Source organism: Schistocerca piceifrons, chromosome X (genome assembly GCF_021461385.2).
Source record: "Schistocerca piceifrons isolate TAMUIC-IGC-003096 chromosome X, iqSchPice1.1, whole genome shotgun sequence".
NCBI classification, from domain to species: domain Eukaryota; kingdom Metazoa; phylum Arthropoda; class Insecta; order Orthoptera; family Acrididae; genus Schistocerca; species Schistocerca piceifrons.
The window spans coordinates 504919716-504944878 of record NC_060149.1 but is presented as its reverse complement, the minus strand read 5'-3'; positions in this window follow the sequence as shown (position 1 = coordinate 504944878).

Sequence of the window (25163 nt, the reverse complement as noted above, 5' to 3'; positions counted from 1 at the left end):
AAAGTGTCACCATTTCTATGCCACTAATCAGACACATTTTAAAATAGCTTCACTGTAGCAATTCATACAGTATGTGAGTCTGAAGTCGACATTATCTTCTTACAGGAAGTGACACAGATAAACATAAATGTATCTGGTTTTCGAACAATCGTGTACTTCGCACCCGAGGAAAACACAGACACGATCATCTTTGTGCGTGAAGGTGTACCGCGCTGGGTAGCTGCGCGGTCTTGGGCGCCTTGCCACGCTTCGCGCGGCTCCCCCCGTCGGAGGTTCGAGTCCTACCTCGGGCATGGGTGTGTGTGTTGTCCTTAGCGTTTAAGTTAGTGTTGTTGTTGTGGTCTTCAGTCCTGAGACTGGTTTGATGCAGCTCTCCATGCTACTCTACCCTGTGCAAGCTTTTTCATCTCCCAGTACCTACTGCAACCTACATCCTTCTGAATCTGCTTAGTGTATTCATCTCTTGGTCTCCCTCTGCGATTTTTACCCTCCACGCTGCCCTCCAATACTAAATTGGTGATCCCTTGATGCCTCAGAACATGTCCTACCAACCGATCCCTTCTTCTGGTCAAGTTGTGCCACAAACTTCTCTTCTCCCCAATCCTATTCAATACTTCCTCATTAGTTATGTGATCTACCCATCTAATCTTCAGCATTCTTCTGTAGCACCACATTTCGAAAGCTTCTATTCTCTTCTTGTCCAAACTATTTATCGTCCATGTTTCACTTCCATACATGGCTACACTCCATACGAATACTTTCAGAAATGACTTCCTGACACTTAAATCAATACTGGATGTTAACAAATTTCTCTTCTTCAGAAACGCTTTCCTTGCCATTGCCAGCCTACATTTTATATCCTCTCTACTTCGACCATCATCAGTTATTTTGCTCCCCAAATAGCAAAACTCCTTTACTACTTTAAGTGCCTCATTTCCTAATCTAATTCCCTCAGCATCACCCGACGTAATTAGACTACATTCCATTATCCTTGTTTTGCTTTTGTTGATGTTCATCTTATATCCTCCTTTCAAGACACTGTCCATTCCATTCAACTGCTCTTCCAAGTCCTTTGCTGTCTGTGACAGAATTACAATGTCATCGGCGAACCTCAAAGTTTTTATTTCTTCTCCATGAATTTTAATACCTACTCCGAATTTTTCTTTTGTTTCCTTTACTGCTTGCTCAATATACAGATTGAACAACATCGGGGAGAGGCTACAACCCTGTCTTACTCCCTTCCCAACTACTGCTTCCCTTTCATGTCCCTCGACTCTTATAACTGCCATCTGGTTTCTGTACAAATTGTAAATAGCCTTTCGCTCCCTGTATTTTACCCCTGCCACCTTTAGAATTTGAAAGAGAGTATTCCAGTCAACATTGTCAAAAGCTTTCTCTAAGTCTACAAATGCTAGAAACGTAGGTTTGCCTTTCCTTAATCTTTCTTCTAAGATAAGTCGTAAGGTCAGTATTGCCTCACGTGTTCCAGTGTTTCTACGGAATCCAAACTGATCTTCCCCGAGGTTGGCTTCTACTAGTTTTTCCATTCGTCTGTAAAGAATTCGTGTTAGTATTTTGCAGCTGTGACTTATTAAGCTGATAGTTCGGTAATTTTCACATCCGTCAACACCTGCTTTCTTTGGGATTGGAATTATTATATTCTTCTTGAAGTCTGAGGGTATTTCGCCTGTTTCATACATCTTGCTCACCAGATGATAGAGTTTTGTCAGGACTGGCTCTCCCACGGCCGTCAGTAGTTCCAATGGAATATTGTCTACTCCGGGGGCCTTGTTTCGACTCAGGTCTTTCAGTGCTCTGTCAAACTCTTCACGCAGTATCGTATCTCCCATTTCATCTTCATCTACATCCTTTTCCATTTCCATAATATTGTCCTCAAGTACATCGCCCTTGTATAGACCCTCTATATACTCCTTCCACCTTTCTGCTTTCCCTTCTTTAAGTTAGTGTAAGTTAGATTAAGTAGTGTGGACGCCTATGGGCCGATGACCTCAGCAGTTTGGTCTCATAGGAACTTACCACAGATTTCCAAATTTCCGTGAAGGTGTCTCAATCAGAGATCCATAGGAATTAGAAGAAAGGAGAAGAATCACGTCCAAAATTTAGTGTCACCCTTCTAAACATTTACACCCCGTCAGGCAGAAGCAAATAAGCAGAGCGAGTTACTTTATTTAAAGATTAAATAAATGGACCAACTACCTACATGCGCTCGATAGTTTTACGTTAAGATCCGACTTGTAGCCCAGACTTACTAAAAGACGCTTAAGAACATGCTTAATAACTCATGGAAGCTATAAAAGTAAAGAGTAAGGAAAGTTATGGAATTTTATTCCACCATTCTTAGAGAACTCTACGAGAAACCTAACTTTACAAAGAAGCACACGCAGCAGATAAGCAGAATTAAAGTGCAATTCATTATCATCAAGAGGAAACAGTTAGAAGATCTGAAGATCAAATACAAAGCGAGGTCCATAGTAGTAGCCGAGATTGCGTGCATGTATTGTAAGCAGGCTGTTTAGGTTTTTATGTTGGTAACGCCACGTAGCGCTCTGTATGAAAATCACTGACTGTGCTATTTGCAGTCTGTGGCTGGTTTGCATTGTTGGAATATTTGCTATTGTAGTGTTGGGCAGTTGGATGTGAGCAGCGCATAGCGTTGCTCAGTTGGAGGTGAGCCGCCAGCAGTGGTGGATGTGGGGAGAGAGGTGGCAGAATTTTGAGAGCGGACGATCTGGACGTGTGTCCATCAGAAAGAGTAAATTTGTAATACTGGATATCATGAACTGCTATATATATGATGACTTTTGAACAATATTAAGGTAAATACATTGTTTGTTCTCTATCAAAATCTTTCATTTGCTAACTATGCCTATCAGTAGTTAGTGCCTTCAGTAGTTAGAATCCTTTATTTAGCTGGCAGTATTGGCTCTCGCTGTATTGCAGTAGTTCGAGTAACGAAGATTTTTCTGAGGTAAGTGATTCATGGAAGGTATAGGTTATTGTTAGTCGGGGCCATTCTTTTGTAGGGATTATTGAAAGTCAGATTGCGTTGCGCTAAAAATATTGTGTGTCTGTTTAGTGTTGATCAGAATAAGTAAAGAGAGAAATGTCTGAGTACGTTCAGTTCTGCTCAGCTGTTTGAAAATCAAATAACGTAAGGGGTTTACCAGCACAGTAATTCATAAATTTTTCGAAGGGGATGTTTCAGTATCACCTCGTCAAACATCAGATCAACAGCAGACGCACATTACTATGCCAACTACAAACAGAGGAGGTTACGGACCGTGTCGGGAAAGTTCTGGCCAAGTATGGGATCGAAACAATCTTCAGACCCACCAAGAAGATTAAGGAACATTTAAGAACTGCAAAAGACGCCCGACATCCCCTAGCAACACCTGGGGTATACAAAATTCCATGCATTTGCTGACAAGTATATATTGGAACAACGAAAAGAAGTGTAAACACCCGCTTAGCTGAACATAAAAGAAACTGTCGCTTAGGACACATCGAAAAATCGGCCGTAGCTGAGCATGTTTTTCGAGATGGGAATCATGAAATTAAATTTAATGAGACAAGCGTTCTAGCACGAACATCCCATTATCATACGCGCATGTATAGAGAAGCAATAGAAATTCACAAGCACCACAACAATTTCAATAGAAAAGAGGAAATTTTAAAGTTGGACAAAATATGGATGTCGACGTTGCGCCAGCAGAATGACAATCGATTACTCTTAATCGAGAATGATGACGCCTTCCAAAGATAGGCATACCGTCGGCATCACGTGACGAATGGTGGTGCCCTCTATGCGCTGTATAAATGCGAGAGTACCAGCAGCCTCAGTGGCAGTAGCCGGACGACCTCAGAAGATGTCTCCCGCAGATGGAGACGAAACGTCAGGTGGAAATTTTATACATCGACCACGGCCTCTCAGCCCGGAAGTTTTAACTGAAGACAACACTGGCAGTCAAAGGCTACATTGTATGAATTTACCCTTACTTACAATGTTTATCAGAAGTTTCTCTTGTTGCTAAAAATCTTGGATAATGGCGTAGATATGTCGGAATGGGCTGACCCAGCAGCCTATGACATTTAAGTCATCTAGATACTCAGCCTGGTCTACAATATTCAACTCGAGATGGTCTACTGTCTGGACATTCACTGGAAGGCATGTGGAGTTGGCAGCCGCCTCAACGATTTTAGATCTTGGGTCCACTGTAGGGAAGAATCCGTAATGCGTGAGTCAATTTACCAATGGGATGTGCATTCATTGCAGTATTACAGTCGACATGAACTGTGCTAACTGGTAGTTTATGCACTGATTAAGCTGACTAGTTGTCAGAACTCTTTTACAAAACTTGACTCCTTGAGAAATCTCATAGTGGTTTTATTGAACCTTTACATCGAAGGTCAACTGTCTGTTATGTTGTTTTTATCTGTTTTAAATCTATTAACGGTTGCACGTAATTCAAAACCTTTTACAGATCGTTTTATAAATGCATTTCAATCATCAATGTCGTATGATACATTGGTATTTCCACAACTTCCTAGATGCAGTTTATTGTTTGACTCAGTGACACTAGGAATGTTGGTATACGTTACAAGCCCAATCAATGCAGGACTCTGTTTCCGCTTGCTTAAATTAATAGGGGGGAAGTAATTTACCTGTAGAAAATCAGAATGTTGTGACATCACATCTAAATCTCAACTGATGCAGCGATTTTCAAGTTATGAATAAAAGAAATAGGAATGCGAGTCAGCTACCATGAACAGCATAGTGAATGCATAACCGTAGCCAAGATAAACACGAAGTCGACATTCACTAGAGCAGTAAAAGTTTATACACCACTAGTTCCGCAGATGATACAACAGAAAAATACTACTTCATACTAGAAGAGTTTATTTGTCCAGACTGCAATAAATACATACATAGACAACTAGTTCTGGCAAGTTAAGGCCGGCCGAAGTGGCCGTGCGGTTAAAGGCGCTGCAGTCTGGAACCGCAAGACCGCTACGGTCGCAGGTTCGAATCCTGCCTCGGGCATGGATGTGTGTGATGTTCTTAGGTTAGTTAGGTTTAACTAGTTCTAAGTTCTAGGGGACTAATGACCTCAGCAGTTGAGTCCCATAGTGCTCAGAGCCATTTGAACCATTTGGCAAGTTAAATTGCCATATTCAGATCTGAAAAAGTATTTAAAAAATTGTCTAATAATTGCTATTCCCTATAAAGAAGATATTCTACTACATGTATTACATATCATATACATACATAGACTATTGTGCCACTCTATGTAGTGCACTGTCGTTTAGTCAGGACTTATTTGGGAACAACTATAATGTACAGAAAAAGGTTGTGAAAAATTCAGTATGAAATATATGTCAGAGGTGAACATACCTTGTCGAAGAAGACGCTCCACTGTCACGTTATACATTATACAATCATGATTTTGTTGCGTAATTTATAAAGTTACACTGGAGCGTCTTCTTCAGTGAGGTATGTTGATCTCGGCCACGTTATATTTTTGAAATTGGTTTTCCCGTAACCGTTTTTCTTATATTAAAGTTGCTCCCATATAGGTCCATGACAAAATTACAGTGGACTACATAGAGCGGCAGAATGGTCTTTAAATATAGATGGTATGTAATATGTGCATTAGAATTTCTTCTTTATAACAAATAACGATTATTAGACTGTAAATATCTTTGTCATACTTTTTCATATCTGAAGATGGCAGGTTAACTTGCCGAAACTAGTTATCTAAATATTTATTTATTGCGATTTGGGTAAATAAATTTCTACATCTACATGGATACTCTGCAAATCACATTTAAGTGCCTGGCAGAGGGTTCGTCGAAGCACCTTCACAATTCTCTACCATTCCAAACTCTTATAGCGCTCGGAAAGAATGAACACCTATATCTTTCCGTACGAGCTCTGATTTACCTTGTTTTATCGTGGTGATCGTTCCTCCCTATGTAGGTGGGTGTCAACGAAATATTTTCGCAGTCGGAGGAGAAAGTTGGTGATTGGAATTTCGTGAGAAGATTCCGTCGCAACGAAAAACGCCTTTCTTTTAATGATGTCCGGTCCAAATCTTGTATCATTTCTGTGACTCTCCCATATTTAGCGACAATACAAAGCGTGCCAGAGGTCCGCATTTATCTAGTAAAAGCACTCCGTCATCAGGCCACAAGTGGTCCATAGGGACCATCCGACCGCCGTGTCATCCTCAGTTGAGGATGCGCATAGGAGGGGCGTGTGGTCAGCACACCGCTCTCCCGGTCGCTACGATGGTTTTCTTTGACTGGAGCCGCTATTATTCGGTCGAGTAGCTCCTCAATTAGCATCACGAGGCTGTGTGCACCCCGAAAAATAGCAACAGCGCATGGCGGCCTGGATGGTCACCCATCCAAGTGCCGGCCACGCCCGACTTCGGTGGTCTCACGGGAACCGGTGTAACCACTGAGGCAAGGCCGTTGCATTTATCTAGTAAGAAGAGTACATAATTCAAATTCAGAGATCATTCAAATACTGAGAACGTCAGGTTATCATACTACAGAAGAATGCTGAAGATTATGGGGTAGATCGCGCAACTGATGAGGTGGTACTGAATGTATCTGAGAAGATAAGAAATTTGTGGCACAACTTCACTGAAATATGGAATCGGTTGAGAGGACACATTCTGAGACATCAAGGGATCACCATTTAGTGTTGGAGGGAAGTGCGGGGGGTACAAATCACAGAGGGACTCCAAGAGATGAATACAGTGAGAAGATTCATAAGGCTGTAGGTTGCAGCAGTTATTTGGAGCCGGCCAGTGTGGCAGAGTGGTTCTAGGCGCTTCAGTCTGGAACCGCGCGACCGCTACGGTCGCAGGTTCGAATCCTGCCTCGGGCATGGATGTGTGTGATGTCCTTAGGTTAGTTAGGTTTAAGTAGTTCTAAGTTCTAGGGGACTGATGACCTCAGATGTCCATAGTGGTCAGTCCCATAGTGGTCAGAACCATTTGAACCAAGCTATTTGGAGATGAAGAGGCTTGCATAGGAAAGAGTAGCATGGAGAGCTGCAGCAAACCAGTCTTCAGACTGAAGACTAAAACAACAAGAAGATTATGCATAACATTAAAATAGAGAAGGGGAGTCCAGAGAAGTGGTTGAAGCCGAATGTACATTTCAGATTTCCCAGTAAAACATGATTCGAGGACACCGAATTATTGAGAAGGGCAGTACTTCCATATTTATCCGCCAAACGATAAAGTATTTGACACTAGAACCACAGAAGGAGTCAAACTGACTATTTAGAAATTTTTCTCTATAACGACAATATAGTATTTTGTAAAACATTAAAATTTTGTGATTATTTCTTTTCAACAGAGACTGTCCTGTAGAAATTACAGATCTGTAGGTATACTCATAGCTTTTATTTCGCACTGTGTACTAAGAAAGCTGACAGCGGTTATTTTCACACTTAAAGTTCCTTGATGCACAGATCCTACATGAGAGTGCAAAAATGGTCCGTCCTGTTGCATGTGACTGTGACATCTTTCTACAACGAATGCTGAAGCTTCTGAGCTGATTATTACGTCATCGTGCTGGATTATGTGTGGGTCGTAATGCAGATAATTATGAACATGGCTCCTAAGTGTCAGACAAAGGAGTAACGGTATATTTATAGTACCTGTAACGAGTATGAGAGCAAGAATCGAAAAGTTAGGAAATTGAAAGACCAGCAGAAATTAACAGTGATTATTGTATTCCAGCCATTGCTGGTTCAAGCGGAAGTAGTGATGTGTCGGTGGAAGCTACGTTAATCACTGTTACTGTAACAATATAAACGCCTCCATCAAATCCAGCATATCACTTACGAAGGGATGACATTGGATACAACAGAGGAAGTGCTAGGTGTCAGCAACCTTTTGCCATTTTTGTGTGTCGTTCTGAGTTAGGAAAAGATAGGATAGGGTGGGTGATTTTGGATCATGTCTTTCATGCATCTAGAAGAATACAAAAGAAATAACTCTTACGCCAGACAGTAGGACGTAAGCCACTTGCGAAGAGCAACATCAAAATTCACGCATCTGCTAGTTCTTAGGAGCCTGTTCGTGGATGACACAATACTCAGACACATAAAACAGTGCGGGAAGGCAGAAGCCCACAGGCAACTTGGAAACAACAGTTGACGTGTTTCACTTTCTGACGTAGATGTATAAGCGCAGTATTGTATGCCGTGGCTTTTTTTCACTAAGGGAATTGAAATGGATATCATGTGATTAGAAAACTGAAGACCGTAGTTCTTTTCGAAACATCCAGAGATAGATTTAAAGATATTGTGACATCTTAGTCTTATGTTATCAGGGAAAAAAGGTCAGTAATATTCGAAAAGAGAAGTTTGTTTTGATGTCACGAGTTATGAATTGTTTCACTGAAAATTTTTCCCTGATTTTGGTTCGGCACAAATCATCACCATTGATTAACAGCTTTTTACCACTAAGGCCTGATGGATTCTAACAGTACATGGCTCAGCTGATTTCGATAGCTGGGAAAGAGTGAACATCGACCAGAGAATCAAACCTTTTGTAAATAGTTTGTCATGAAGCTTATAGCCCCATTCCTTAGAAGCGGAAGGAATGTGACAACAGATAATTATTTCATATTTTTATATCTGGATGAATAATGCAAAGTAAGGGTATAAGCCTACTAGGTACGGTGAATCTTTCAAGGAGAGAGACGAATGCCAAAAGCCCCACTACATGAAACTACTACGATGGAACGTGAAGGCACACTCTTATCCATTTACCAAGGCAAGAAAAATTAAAAATTCGGTCTTTCTCAGTACATTTGATTCAAGGGTGGAAATTCGGAACGTTACGAAGCGTCGACCAGAATGTATAGAATTTTACTGTGAAACGAAATACTGAGTGGATATATTGGACCCGATAATCAGCCAATACGCAGTGGAAGCACCTTTGCGGAGATGGCCAGTAAAAATGTTTTACTATTTACTGGATTTCATCATGATAAATGCGTGGATTCTGTATAGAACAGGTACAGGGAGCGTTACCAGGCGCAATCGTTTTCCGCAGCATCTCAACTGCGAGTAACAGTCACAGATAGCAGTGCAGAATATCAGAATGCAATAATAAGACGACTGGCGTGTGTAACACTTGTAAGGCGCGTGTATGTGGAAAATGTAGGCCATTGATTGTTTCCGTTCAGGATTCATGATTATAAGAAATCATAATTTTACATCCTATTGTATTCTTATCTAAGAATGAATCCGATCACAAAAAGAAATAACTGCAGATGAAGATATTTACATTAATAGTTTGAACGTTCTTCTCATAAATAAAAGTTTCTTTTAAAATCAACAGTGTATTAAGTACAAAAAGTCTCGGTCGCAAAATGTGGTCAATTTGAACACTGTCGCGATTTTAGGTATATAAAAAAAATTCCATTGTTCTAGTGTTAACTATACCACCATCTCTACAAGTAGCAGCAACCTACATAAAATTAACAGTCTATTCATTTAGATTTATATCACTTTCATTATCTACCAATGATAAGAGTCATGAAATATCTCGTACTAACGTATCTAACATCTTTTTGCCAGGCGTAGTGAAGCAAATCGACGTGGCATGGACTCAACAAGCCATAGGAAGTCCTTTGCAGAAATATTGAGCCATGATGCCTCTATAGCCATGTATAATTGCGAAAGTGTTGCTGGTGAAGGATTTTGTACACGAAGTCACCTTTCGACTGTGTCCCGTAAAAGTTCGATGGGAATATGTTGAGCTATCTGGCTGGGCAAAACATTCGCTCTACTTGTCCACAACGTTCTTCAAACCAATCGCGAACAATTGTGGTCTGGTGACATGGCGAATTATCATCCATAAAAATTCTATCGTTGTTTGGGAACACGAAGTCCATGAATGGCTGCAAATGCTTTCCAAGTAGCCAAACATTTCCATTTCCAGTAAATGGGCGGTTCAGTTGTACCAGAGTACCGAGTCTATTCCATAAAAACACAGCACACATCATTATGGAGCCACCACTAGCTTGCACAGTGCCTCGTCGACAACTTGGGTTCATGGCTTCGTGGGGTCTGCCCCACACTCGAACCCTGTCATATGGTCACGAACCCAGGAGAGCCACTGTAGGCGATATCGTGCTGTTAGTAAAGGCAGTCGTGACGGCCGTCTATTGCCATTGCTCATTAACGCCAGATTTCGCCGCAGTGTCCTAACGAATACTTTCGTCGTACGTCCCACACTGATTCATGCAGTTATTTCAGGCAATGCTGCTTGTCTGTTACTCTACGGGAACGTTGCTGCTCTCGGTCGTCAAGTGCAGACCGTCGGCCACTGTGTTGTCCGTGGTGAGAGGTAATGCCTGAAATTTGGTATTCTCGACACACTTTTGATAATGAATTCCCTAACGATTTCCGAAATGGAGTGTCCCATGCGTCTAGCTCCAACTACCATTTCGCATTCAAAGTCTGTTAATTCCCGTCGTGCGGCTGTAATCACGTCGAAAACCTTCACATGAAACACCTGAGTACAAATTACAGCCCCGCCAATGCGCTGCCTTTCTGTACCTCGACTTCGCGTTGCTACGCAATCTGTATATGTGCATGTCGCTACCCCACGACTTTCGTCACCTTAGTGTATGTTAATTTCTGTATGGTAATAACAGTATAATGTTATTTCGAATTTATGTCTTCCGTATTTCATCTGTCGAGATCATAATGCTAGTGCTACAGGCACTGCCCCGAATCCTCCCGCGGTCAGAGAAATGGTACCGAATCTTCCCAAGCCCGCAAGGGTCTGAAAAACGATGGGACCAAATCCTCCCATTTGAAGCAAGTAGCAGTTCTAAGCGTTATGAATACTACAAGCAGGCAAAGGAAAGCATATGAAGTTACAGTAGAAGATGTAAAACTTTTTCGCATGTATTGTATGTTTAAAAGTTTTATCTTTTACCTTATGTACATATTTATTTTTAGAAACTGGCATCACTTATAGCCTTCATTTCTTCATAAATAATTTATTGAAATAGCAAATCATGATTTCGCCACACATAATCTATCTCAGTGTTCATTTTATGAATTATGGTTACATTTCCATCAAATCTATACATACAACAAATTTATAAGTGTCCGATGTCTGAACATAGGAGATGGTTAAGAAAACTTAATTTGAATGGTCTATAGAAGCGCAATAGAGTGCAAAAAATATTTTTATAATTTCTTCTGCGTGCTTGTTTGTACTCGCGTTATGCAAAAAGTAATGCACGAAGTTGGATGCTGTTTTAACACTTATATTGTAGCGGGTCTAATGTGAAATCTGGTGCATATTTCTTCTTTATAAGCAGCCTAGAAGCAGAGTTATCACAGTTTTACCATAAGACGGTGCGCGGTGCCAGTGTCGTAGCTAGGGGTTGGCCAGAGGGTCGGCACCCGCAGCCAGCACACCGCTGGGGCACAGGCATACAATTATTGTGGATTGAACACGATATTGCAGAAAGCATAAATGTTGACCTTGTAATTGATAAATTAGACTCAGAAAAAGCCCGAATACTGTAGGCCTACTTTAATGAAAGCTCCTAGTTCTTGGAAATAAGTTTTAAAGAAAATGCATGTGGAAAATATCAGTTCGTTTAGCGTTACCCAGGGTGCATCACGAGGACGCGAACTGATTCACACCCCAAAAATATTTACATTTTTAATTTTTATTTTTTTTATTTTTTGCATTTTAAGTATATTTACACAAAATTATTTTATTCTTATACGTTCACGTACATCTTAAAGTCAAAATTATTTATTGTGGTTTCCATATTCAGCGTGTTGATAACATCATGAACATCTGCAGCATTCGTGGGCAGTTTTGGTAGAATTTTGCGCCTAGCTTTGAAAATAGATTTACGAAAATTGTTGACATCTCTCGTAGTTATATCTTGCGTATCTCCTTCTTTTAACTTTTAGTAAATTATTTTTGACGGTCTCTCACAAATATCTTCTATGGCTTTTAGCTTTAGGTCAGAAGTGATTTCTTGTCTCTGAATTTTGTTATGAGGCATTTCTTCATGATTGTGCTCTTCTTGAAACTCCACGACATCCAGCTCTTCAATAGAAATAGTTTTAACAAAACTTCTGCAGTCATTAATGTTGCACGTCCATCGCGCTAGACCCCCTTTCAGCAGTTTTTGAAAACCGAAGGTGTTACCTTTCAAAACCAACATTTTCTTTCCGTTCCTACTAACTGAAACTGTAAGCTCGTCTGAGGACATGTTCACTCTACAACGATCTGCCGCGAACTGCGAAGTGGCGGCAGGTAGCTGTGGTCATTACGGCACACAATGCTCTGTCGCATTGTGTCAGGTTGAGAGGATTCGGTCCTGTTACCTGCTTACTTACCTGGTTTCGGGAGGATTCGGGGATGCGCCCAATGCTACTACATTAGGCTGTTATGAAATAGGTTAAAACGGTGAAGATTGCTTAGAACGATGGAGAGTTATAATCTAATAGCGATAGTTATTTCACACTCAATATAGCACCCCAGAAATACCGCAAAAATTTAATACTCATCTCTCTATGTTCTCTGTCTATGGCTCTCGTAAGCGATTGGGAAACCACGAGATATCCTTGAAGTATGAGCAGGATCCCACTTTGATCATGATCTTACCAGTGTCACCCTGCTTCTAGGAGCTGGTTAGGTTAGGCAAATGGAGCTGCTTTAACAATGACGGAAGGATATACCATGCGACGTTGGTAAAAGAGGAAATGAACGAATTATCTCCACGTTTTGAAATACTCATGGCGTATGAACGGTTCATGGAGGGTTTGCAAAGAACAGCATATAGAGTATTTCCAACAAAATCCATTTACTGCAGAACCAATAAGCAGACTGTAATATATTCCGTTCCCTAGATTTTCGGAAGGCTTTCGACACGGTACCACATCGTCGACAAATACCTAACAACCAAATACAATGTATCTTGGTAGCTATAAGATTAACAAATTACCTATAACCAAATTCGATGTTCCTTGGAAAATATGAGATTATCAAATAACCAAGAACGTAAAAAAACCAATAACCAAATACGACGTATCTTGGCAGATATGTGATTAACACAAAACCAATAACCAAATACGAGGTATCTAGGCCGTTACGCAGTTAACTAATAACTAATAACCCAGATATGAGGTACCTTGGCAGATGAATGTTGGCTATTAAAACTTGATACGTTACACTAGATGGCGAGCAAAAGTAAGGTCGGTTGTGCCACAACGGAGCGTAATAGAGCCACCTATGTTCTCAGTATGCACAAACGGTTTATCAGCAGCACTGTGAGCTTTTTTACAGGCAACGCTGCAATCTACAGGACAGTTTCGTCACTTGACGATCGTAAGGAGATGCAGGAAGACTCAGACAAAATTTCCGCTTGATGTGATGAATGTCAGCTCTTTGTAAATGTGGGTAAATGGAAGATAATCCTATAACAAAGAGAAATAGCCCGATAGAATTCGATTACAAGATTAGTGGCAAACCTCGTTCAAATATATATGAATAACACTAAGGAGCGCTATTAAATGCAGTGAATGCGTTAAAACAATAGTAGGAAAGGCGAATGGAAAAATTACATTTGTAGAAGGGTTCTGAAATAGTGCAGTGAATATTAAAGGAAATTGAATAGAAGACACTAGAGGGACCAATTCTAGATCACTACTCCAAAATTTGGAGTGTTTATCAAGCAAATATGACAGTAGACAACGAACGAATTCAGAGACGAGCTGTTAGGATCATAACAGGTCGGTATAGCCCATAAGAAAGTGTAAGAAAAGTAAACGGGCGTCTCTCTCTTTCTTTTTTATTTTTTAACTGTTTTGAAGGCGAAGATGTTCTAGTGAAACGCTGTTGGTAAAATTTACAGAACCAGTATTCGAGGAAGACTGACCGACTTTTCTGCTGCTATCATCGTATATCTGGCGCAGGGGACGTCCACAGGAATATGAACAGTTATTATACCCTCTCTAAAAAGGCAAATGGAATAGGACGGAAACTCACTATACAGTGGCTTGCGGAGTATACAGGGTGTCGAATATTTAGAGAGTTGGTAGTTCTCATCGAAACAAGAACAACAATTCAAATAAACAGGGATCCGGAAACGCATACCTTCTGAGATCTGAAATAGGAGGTACTCAGCGTGACTCCCATCCATAACGATGCATTTGTCCGTCCTTCGGCGACAGAAATCGCACATTCTTTGAGACATAGTATTTGTTAATGAAATACCGCTCAGAGAGGATGACTGACGTTTTCTGCTGCCACCAGTTCACTATGGCCCCGTATTACGCTGTCAGAGTCCTTTGACAAATATTTTATAAAAGCCACTGTCTTTTACAAAAGATTTGTTAAAAGTATTTTACTACACTGTCTAAGATTTTGTAAAACGTCTTTCATAAAATAAGAGTAAACCTCTGATTCTGTAAAGATTCGAGCTCTCACTTACAGAACAGCTTCAAACGTCCGATTACTTTAAAGATGAGTTAATGTGTTAAATACTTGGTATTAAGCATATAAGCAAGAAAAATTTTAGGAAAGATTTGAAAATATGCATAAAATTAGTTGGACGTCACTAAGAGCTCTAATTGTGGAAAACTGGATGAATATAGTATTGGTACTTTGCACTCTATTTTAAGCAAAAGCAAGTTCTACACGCATCTCAATACTTATGACGTTGTATCTTCTGAACTATGAGTCGTACAATGATACAGTTTTGCGGGTACATTCAGTGATATATGTAGACAATGTCTGCAAAGTGTGTTGCGAATAGATTTAGTAGTAAGGAAGTAATAAAATAAAACGTCATGCCTGTGTTGAAGTTTTATTGCGCAATATTTTAATCAGACGTTAGTTTTTACGCATGTGGATGTCTGTGTCGTCATGTCGCCTGAACTTTGTGTCGTTCAATAATATACTTTTGGAGGTACCTTGACTGGTATATGTGGATATTGTCTGCAAACTGTGTTGCGAATAGAACGATAGTAAATAAGTAATAAAATAAAACGTCGTATCTGATGCTGAAGTTTTACTGCAGTAATAGCAAAAATGTACTAAGTGATGAACTTTTTCCATTTCATCACTCGGTGTGGGGTGTCAGCGAGAAAACGTTTCGTAAAGATTTGAAAATCTGTGTAAAGTTTGTTCAGAATCGCTAAGTGCTCTCATTCTCAGTACTGGATGCATAAATTCCAGGTATCTGCGCGCCGTCAGTAACGCTGCCTCCAGCAAACACACTGTTTCTAACTGTAATACTTGTCTCATTGTTTTGAACTGTAAACATAAGATTTTATCTCTTAATGAGTAGATCATGACAACATTTTAAATTTATAAATTAGGTCAATTGAAAGGGTACAGTACCGCCCGACATTGAAAATAGGTACGAAATACTTCATTATTTTTGTCAGAACAACACGTTTTTTTTTGTAAAATAACTCAATTTCAATTAATACAGCGAAGCCGGATACCAGTGTGGGAAAGAATGACAATTTATTTATTTAATTGATCACATGTGCACTCCCACAAAGTAAATCCCTACATCCAGTTTGGTGAGATCTGTGAAATGAATGAATGTATGGTCGTCTGCTAACCGCAGATAGTGAATGTGAATATATGATCATCTTTGAGTCGATCCTTTGGCCACCTTTGGTGGGACCAAAGAGATGAAATTTACCAGAGCTTTGAGCGCCTGAAATGTGGCTGACCAATACGATAGCAAGGTGCTTCCCCCACCTCGACAGAGATGGGAGAGAACCTCAGGAACGGCCATGTTTCAGCACTCTGCAGCTGGTTCTTGTGCTGTTAAGATCTGTTTTAGTTGTGCTCCGTAATGACGAAAGAGTGGAGACATGGTATGGATGTGGAATATTTAAGAGTAGTTTGAAATATTAATTTCTCTATTTCAGGAACTTTTGTGGGGAGAATTAAATGTCAGGCAGGTAATATTAATGGGATCGTAGTAATCTTCGGAAGTGACCAACAGTCACAATGAAACCACGTGTAGCAATAAGTTGAAATACTTCCGTGTGCTTAAGTTAAGCTGAATTACTAGCGAGTGTACAATAAGTTGAAATAATTAAGAAATAGCGTGTGTACCATAAGTTGAAATATTTAAGAAATGGCGTGTGCAGGACTTGAAATTAGAGACGAGTACTTCCACGTGGTGAGTACTGTGTGAGTCTCAATCTGTGTATGAGACAAAGGATAAAGAGAAGTACTCGTCCATGGTATCAGTTGAGGACTCGCGTGTGTGATGTTCTTAATGTTAAATTGTGTGATATGATTCCGTGTGACGCTAGATTTAAACTCTGAGAGAGAATCAAGGTGAGTCGGCCGTCTATCCAGCAACGCCACTTGGCTTGCATTGCACAGGAAGACGTGCATATATCTCCAGAGTTCACAGTAGGAAAGTAGAATTACAAAGTGGGGCAGTGTCGTGTGAAACTGGGATAAATATTAATTGAAGTGGGAAAGCTGAAAGTGATAATGTTGTGACTATTCTCTGTGTGGTATTTCATGTTGTAGTGTGGTGTATGTCATGTAATTTGGGTATGTGTGGTTTGCATGGGAGAGTAGCGAGGTAGTTTCAAAATATTAGCGGGTTATGCTTGTTCCTTCGGTACCGCTCGGTCTGGAGGAAAGTTTAGTGATGATGACTGTGAGAGTCGAAGTGTGAGGTATAATAAAAGATCCACCATCCTATCCAGAAAGTGCACTGTAGCGTTAAAAGTAATTACGAGACCATAATATAGAGATTCACCATTGTAAAGCCATGCCCACTGGGCGGAATTTCTTATGTGTTATTGTTGTAGGTTGTAGAATTTGTGTGTTTAGGTTAGAGAATTTATCGGAATAAATAAGATAGTGAAACGAAAAAGATTGGTGGACTTTTACTTCGAATTGTATGTTGTCATAATGTCCCGAATTTATAATGTGTGCGGTGGTCACGTGTTGACAAAAGCCGTTAAATAAAAGACAAAAAAGAAAATGTGGTATTGCCAGTGCGTAGTGTACAGTCAGAGTTCTGTAAATTATTGATAGTCAGATGCGTGTTTCCGTTGCGTAATAATCATATAGGAGGATAACTTGTAACTTAAATTGTGAGTACGAGAGTTCATGTTACTCGATAAATTAAGAATGAATCCACTCGCTTGGCAGACCACTCATCTTGCAGGCCTGACTGCTTGATGCCACAGTATGAGCAAGGCATGTGGGTGCCTCTCATAATTTCGACCCTGCCAGGATTCTGTTTTTGCCAGGATAATTTTGTTGCCAGGAATGTTTTCTTCCAGGATATTTTGCCAGGATATTTTGCTGTTAGGATATTTTTTGCCAGGATATTTTTTCAGGATATTTTTTGCTGTTAGGGTTTGCTGTTAAGATTTTTTTTTTTTGATGGAATATATTGTGATAGCGCTAAGAAGTAAAATTTTATCTGTTTGCAATTTCTTTCTGGATTGGTGAGGATCTTTTATTTTTTTTATGTAATGAATTGTTATATCGTCCAAGGCTGGAAGATCGTGGTATAAATTTTTTTTGCATAATGTCCGTAGTAACTAGGTCGCAGTCGAAAAGCGTAGCCACCATGGAGAATAGCGATTCTGGCGTGAACGTAGCAGTGCAGCAGGAAGTTGCTGTTGACCATGGGTTAATGAGCGAGAAAGACAAACACTCGGAAGGGGGTGAACTGTTCAGTGGACCGCTGATGGGTGATCCTTTATGCGGCGGGCTTTGTCCACAAACGCGGGCTTTTCCCGACGACGCGGGCGAGCCGGGACTAGGTCAGGTATGCAGTGAAAGTGCAGCTACCCTTAGTGAAGCTACGGTTTCTCAGGCGAACGAGGTGAGCGCACTGAAGGTAGCAAATGACAGTGTGCTACTGCAGTTTTCACAGAGGATGGATAGAGATAATAAGGAGAGAGATAGGGAGAATAAGGAGAGAGATAGGGAGGCTAAGGAGAGAGATAGGGAGGCTAAGGAGAGAGATAGGGAGGCTAAGGAGAGAGATAGGGAGGCTAAGGAGAGTGATAGGGAGGCTAAGGAGAGAGATAGGGAGACTAAGAAAGGATTGGAAGCAAATAAGGAAAGATTGGAAGCGATGGATAGAGATAATAAGGAGAGAGATAGGGAGAGAGATAGGGAGAATAAGGAAAGATTGGAAGCGATGGATAGAGATAATGAGAGAGATAGGGAGACTAAGGAAAGATTGGAGGCAATGGATAAGGGAAATAAAGAGGCAATGAGGAAGCTACACACAGTTATCGATGAGCGTCTGTCCGCAGTTAATAATCGGTTAGATGAGGGGGAGAAGAATCTGGGTGCGGTGAAGCAAGTATGTGATGTCGTGAAAGAAAAAGCTAATAATTTGGAGGTGCGAATAAGTACGATAGAGAGCGATATTACAGAACATAGGGGCGTGTGGCCGGATGAGCGAATCAAAGAGATAGTGGAGGACTTACTTGCAGATAAACAAGGGGCATTAGACAGCGTGGAAGCTCAAGTCACACGGCAGGAAATGGCGCTAAATAAACACAGGGATGAAGTTGCGGAGGTAGTGGCCAGAATGAATACGATTAGCGCAGATGTAGAAAAGATCAGTATAAGAGGCGAAACAGGCTCTGACAGTACGCAGCGAGAGGTTTATGCTGACCAGGAGGAGATACAATCACTATTACAGTTTAAAGAGGCACAATTAGAAACAAATAGGAAACATAGGGAAGAACTAGCACAGTTGCAATTAGCGTGCAGAAGCGAAGGTGAAACACCACCAGGTAGACTGCAGAGGGAGAGTGAGATAAATTCAAGAAACGAAAATAGGCAGAAAGAGGAAGACGAACTCAGAGAGTTGGAAGAACGGTTGTGTCGTATAAAACAGGTGGCAAACCCAACTGGGTATAGTCCAAGGTCGGAAAACATAAATGCGGAAGAAGAATGTAGGAGGCACTTCGCGTCGGTACAAACGTACACTTGTTTTCCGGATCCTGATAATTACCAACATCCATGCCTGTGGCTGTCTCAATTTCAAGATTCGTTACCTTCATCGTGGGGACCGCTCCTCAAACTGAAGTTTGTGTGTAACCATTTGAGGGACGAGGCTAGAGCGAAAATGCAGGAAGTTATTAAAGACTGTAGTAGCTACAAGATGTTTTGTGACAAGTTTTTAAATGACTTCTGGTCGAAAAGTAAGCAGGACCAGGTTAAGCAAAGCATATTGATGGTGCCAAATTGTAACGAAGTTGGTATAAGAGATCCAGTGTCGTGCTATCAGGAAATGCTGAGACGAAACAGGTATTTGGATGTGACATACGAACCTGGGGAGCTCATTAGGATCTGTATAGCGAAGTTGCCAGTGAAATTGCGCAGAGATATAGCGATAGCAGGCAGAGGCGTAGACTATTCTGCGTCATTTCAGCACTTGTTACAAGGATTGGGTAATGAGAGCAATATCGTGAACGGAGACACGACTCATAGGTCAGACAGAGTCGAGGATAGGAACGGCAGAAACTATCAGAATGACAGGAGAGCATGGAATCCTGGTATTTCTTTCTTGTCGTAATAGATTGATGGATAGGAGAAACAAATCCAACATATCAGCCCTTAGCATCTTGCCTTAAAACACATGCAGCTGGCACTGAAAACTGTCTATGTAGCAGACATACTCTACTAATATGTAGGAATGCAAATACCATACTTCTGATCAGAGAATAAAACACCAGTAATGGCATCTGTTAGGCTGGTCTCTCAGAGCAAAATTTGCAAATTTTTATTTGGAACAGTAAAGTAAAAGGACTGTTTCCTCAAAGAAACCAGTTGTTAAAATGTTATGTAATAATGCCAATGAGTCCAGTACAATTAGTGCGATTTGACTATTGCAGGTACTTAACACGTAATGTAAAAAAGTCAACATTGTGATCGAAGTTTTTAGATTAGCTGCCATCTGATCGGTAGTATGTCATTGTCATAGCGACAGTTATGAGGTGCTGCGTATGGATGTTCGGAATCTGGTGTTAGGGAAAGAGACCACTAGCACCAAAGTTTCTAACACTTGGGCTGTCGCGTTTCTCCCAGCTTGTATATTCTCTGCACACATTTAATTTTCGTGTAAGCTTAGATTCCTAACTAGCAAATTCTTTACTGTGTATAGTGGACCATTCAGAGTGAGGCGGATTGTCCATGATAATGCTGTACTGATTGAGACGATCAAGGGAAAACAATGTCGTGGGCTTCATCACATTTCTAACATCAAACTATGGAAAAGTTAAGGATAGATCGAAAGTAGGCAAGTTACGATAGATAGTCAGTGTATTTATTTGTGGTGTGTAACGTAGTGCAGGGTCAAAATCGAACATAAGAATTTTCAGGCGGGATGTCAGGAAGTATGACGGAATAGACTGGTCGAATGAGTCATGAACAGGAGTCGACAGTGTGGTGTATGTACGTATTTTTTGTCATATGAATAAGGATCAAGCAGAAACGACGTGATGATTAATGAGTGGATAAAGAGGATAGATAGAGAAGCGACGTGATAAATAGTAGTGGATAAAGGTGATAGTTAAGGAAAAAAGCGACGTGAAGCAGTGTGATTAATAAAGAGAGATTCGACGTGATGAAACAGTGGTAAATAAAGGTGAGTGGAATTAATAATGTGGAGATGTCTTAGATGTATGTTACAGAGAGGCCTGTGTATGCTGCAATAGAGATTGATGCCAATGACGAAGGAAGACCAGGAAATGATGGAGTAATGGACGGACAGAGAGCCGAAATACGAATGAAGAGATGAGGACAACTGCACAATGTGAAAGGACATAAAGGGAGTATGAGATCCAGATGGTGAACGTTGTGGAATACTGACGTAAGATGTAATATAAGTGTAAATCTAATTCTTACCATAAGATTTGCGATTTGGCAAAAATAATTTTGTTGTTGTTGTTGTTGAAGCCTGGTACCAGTATGACTAATCAAAACGGTACCAAGAATGTGTACAGTTATTTTGCAGGATGAATAATTTGTGTATTTTTTTGTTCTTAGATGAAATGTCGCAATTCTAAGTGATATTTAGCAGGAGGAATAACCGGTGAAGTGAATGCAGAGGTAAGCCGATGGAAAGAGGTGCCAGAGTGAAAGGACGAATTCGGTGACTGGAAAGCTATCTCCGAAACAGCTTCATGTGTTATGTGGTTGAGTATAAGGGAGAAAAGGTATGGTATGTTGTCGTGAGTGTGGTGGTGTTAAGGTTAGCTAACTTCTAGACCTATTCTGTTAGTGTATTAATGGATTGAATGAGAAGGAAAATGTGATGTCTGGTGAGTGAGAGTCGTAGAGTAGTGTGATCAATGCGCACACTCCTGTGAAGGGGATGCTACCGATCTGTAACTAAAACATTATTGTGTATTGTTTGATTTGGATGAACCTCGATGTCAGGTCAGGATCTGACATCATGTGGATGGTACATACGTGTCCTAGAAATGTTGTTATATATAATAAAAAAAAGGTAAAATATATAAAGAGGTATTAATTTCAGTCTGTCACAAGCACAAAGGTTCACTGTATATTGTAGCTTTAGAATCAACAGTTTCTAATATTTTCACTTTGATAAGATGTTAGCGTAGTCTACTATTTTATATTGTAATTATGAGTTGTATAGATTGCTTATTACTCCTTTTGTTTTTTTTACACTTTCATGTTTTGTATGAGGGATGACAGGTACAATGAATAGCACAAGTGTGGGCTGTATATAGAAAAGGGATAAATGTTGATGTTGTATGTGTAGAAAACTAGGGTGTACAATTTTATGTTTTTTAGAACAAAGATTCTTTTATTACCAATGTATCTAATAGATCGTACATGTAATCAATGAGTATTTAAATAATGTAAGAATATCCTTTTGTCTGTAATGTTGCGAGATGCACGGAAGGGTCTGACTGATTGGGTGTCGTAACGCCCATACCGCTAGCGGGCGACAGGGCTGCGGCACTCCCCACTCCACTGCCGGTCGGGCTACACTCCACGCGGTCGGTACAGCAGGTCAACGGCCTCGGGCGACACGCACGTACCACTGGCCATTCATGAGTTCCGCCACCCTTACGACTGGGGAAAGTATCCCGCGGAGGCAACAGCGGGTGGTTTCATCTGCTCAAAGGCGCGCGCAGCGGCGTCACGGCAGAAAGGACGACATGACGCAGAGTCCGGCGGGCATTTGTTACCAGCAACTCTTAACTAGTACTGGACTGTGGAGCTGTGAAACAAGATGACTGCTCGTTACGTCTCCATAAGGTGGAAAGTGAAGGACTGGTGTTTCCACGTTGTGAGTGGTGGAAAAGATTTTGTCTTTAGCAGACAGGACGATCGTTTTGTTTTGTCTTGACCACTGAATGGTGGGATCCATAAACTTTTGGCAGTGACTTGTTAAGTGTGCTTTGTGAATTGCATGTGGGATGCTTGGTATACTTAAAGAGGACAGTTGTCATTTGGTGACTAATTATTGTATGAACGCAAGAAACTAGAGTGGGACATTGACATTTGCGTCTGTAGTAAGAGACATTTCTTTAATTGGTGCGGGAATAAGTGTGGTTTGTTGGAACTTACGACTTTTAATTACACCATGAACTGAAAGGACAGAACCGTGGGTAATAGTAGTTGTAGGGCCATTTCTGGACGACCAGATTCGTGTGGATGGTGCGCTGAGAGTGACTATGACATTTGTGTTTAATGTGAGATACAGTTTACTATTCAGTGCGTGTTCAAAATGCCGATTTGAGTGACTTAAAGACTTTCGTCTGGGAAACCATGGGAGAGCTTTGACACTGAGACAGTGTTTCTAGGGAACCTGTCAGCAACTTTTTTGACCCCAAAAAAATCACAGAATGAAATGATTCCGTGTGACTCGCAAGATAGGGAATAATGTATTTGTGTAAATGTTTTTGTAAATGTATTTGTGTAAATGTTTTTTTATGTGTTTCATTCCTGAAGAGACAGCAAGTGTAATTGTATTTTATTAACATTTGTGTTTAGAATAGTTAGTGTTTTTTTTGTTTGTTCTGGGTATCAAGTTCACGTAGGATGTTTATTAGAATATTTGGTACAATGATGCTTTAATTATTAGCCAGTGGCGTAATACTAACGTAGCGGCTCTTGTAGCATTGATCAGTAAGGTTGTCACAGGGGAGAAGAGTTTGCATTGCACAACAAATATCGGAATTAATTGATGCATTTTGATGTCGTGGACAGTAATGATCTTGTTGGTGTGTTGACTGAAGCCACTTATTTTATTATCACAGTGGTGATATTTCACATTAAAGTGTAACAAAGGCTAGTCGAAATGCAAGTTCTTGTCGTCTAAATGTGTGACAACAGAGAAATGAGCAGTAGAGTAAGATACGAGAGCTACTGGTGGATTCAAGCACTTACTGCTAAACTATTTACTGCGTGTATTGATATGGAGCCTGACTTCTACGTGTAACTAGTGTACGCAATTTTTTTTTCTTTTGTTGATTTTGTTTTGTATTTAGACATTGCCGTGTAAAGATTATTACAACGCAATTTATGAATGTCAGATTACTTGTTCTGTGTTTGGACGGTGAGCTACTTACAATTTCATGAGTACAATTAGTATTTTTTTTATTTATTTGTCATAGAATTAGTGCAGTTTGGATTACTCATAAAAATAACGAAGATCCCAGAAACTAAGCAAATTTTTATCTCAACATTATTTTTTATTTGTGTAATGTAATGTTTTATTTGTTATGTGGATTGTTGTAAATTTGTGTGTGTACGTTACTCCGGATTGTGGAGAGTACAATAATGGAACAACTGTGTCAATAATTTGGTAAAGTAACAGCATTTGGTCGTCTATTTGAGGTCACCAGGGGCTAAGGTCTCCTCCTGGTTATTTTGATGACTTGCTACGCTTGTTCTAATACAGTTTTCTTAAAAAAATGTTCGGAACTACCCTCGCATTGCAAGGATAGTACTGTGCCATTTTTTTCTGCATGGGTAGCCGGTGGTAAAAGGGTGCAGTACCGCCCGACTTTGAAAATAGGTACAAAATACTTCATTATTTTTGTCAGAACAACACATTTTTTTTGTAAAATAACTCAATTTCAATTAATACAGCGAAGCCGGATACCAGTGTGGGAAAGAATGACAATTTATTTATTTAATTGATCACATGTGCACTCCCTCAAAGTAAATCCCTACATCCAGTTTGGTGAGATCTGTGAAATGAATGAATGTATGGTCGTCTGCTAACTGCAGATAGTGAATGTGAATATATGATCATCTTTGAGTCGATCCTTTGGCCACCTTTGGTGGGACCAAAGAGATGAAATTTACCAGAGCTTTGAGCGCCTGAAATGTGGCTGACCAATACGATAGCAAGGTGCTTCCCCCACCTCGACAGAGATGGGAGAGAACCTCAGGAACGGCCATGTTTCAGCACTCTGCCGCTGGTTCTTGTGCTGTTAAGATCTGTTTTAGTTGTGCTCCGTAATGACGAAAGAGTGGAGACATGGTATGGATGTGGAATATTTAAGAGTAGTTTGAAATATTAATTTCTCTATTTCAGGAACTTTTGTGGGGAGAATTAAATGTCAGGCAGGTAATATTAATGGGATCGTAGTAATCTTCGGAAGTGACCAACGGTCACAATGAAACCACGTGTAGCAATAAGTTGAAATACTTCCGTGTGCTTAAGTTAAGCTGAATTACTAGCGAGTGTACAATAAGTTGAAATAATTAAGAAATAGCGTGTGTACCATAAGTTGAAATATTTAAGAAATGGCGTGTGCAGGACTTGAAATTAGAGACGAGTACTTCCACGTGGTGAGTACTGTGTGAGTCTCAATCTGTGTATGAGACAAAGGATAAAGAGAAGTACTCGTCCATGGTATCAGTTGAGGACTCGCGTGTGTGATGTTCTTAATGTTAAATTGTGTGATATGATTCCGTGTGACGCTAGATTTAAACTCTGAGAGAGAATCAAGGTGAGTCGGCCGTCTATCCAGCAACGCCACTTGGCTTGCATTGCACAGGAAGACGTGCATATATCTCCAGAGTTCACAGTAGGAAAGTAGAATTACAAAGTGGGGC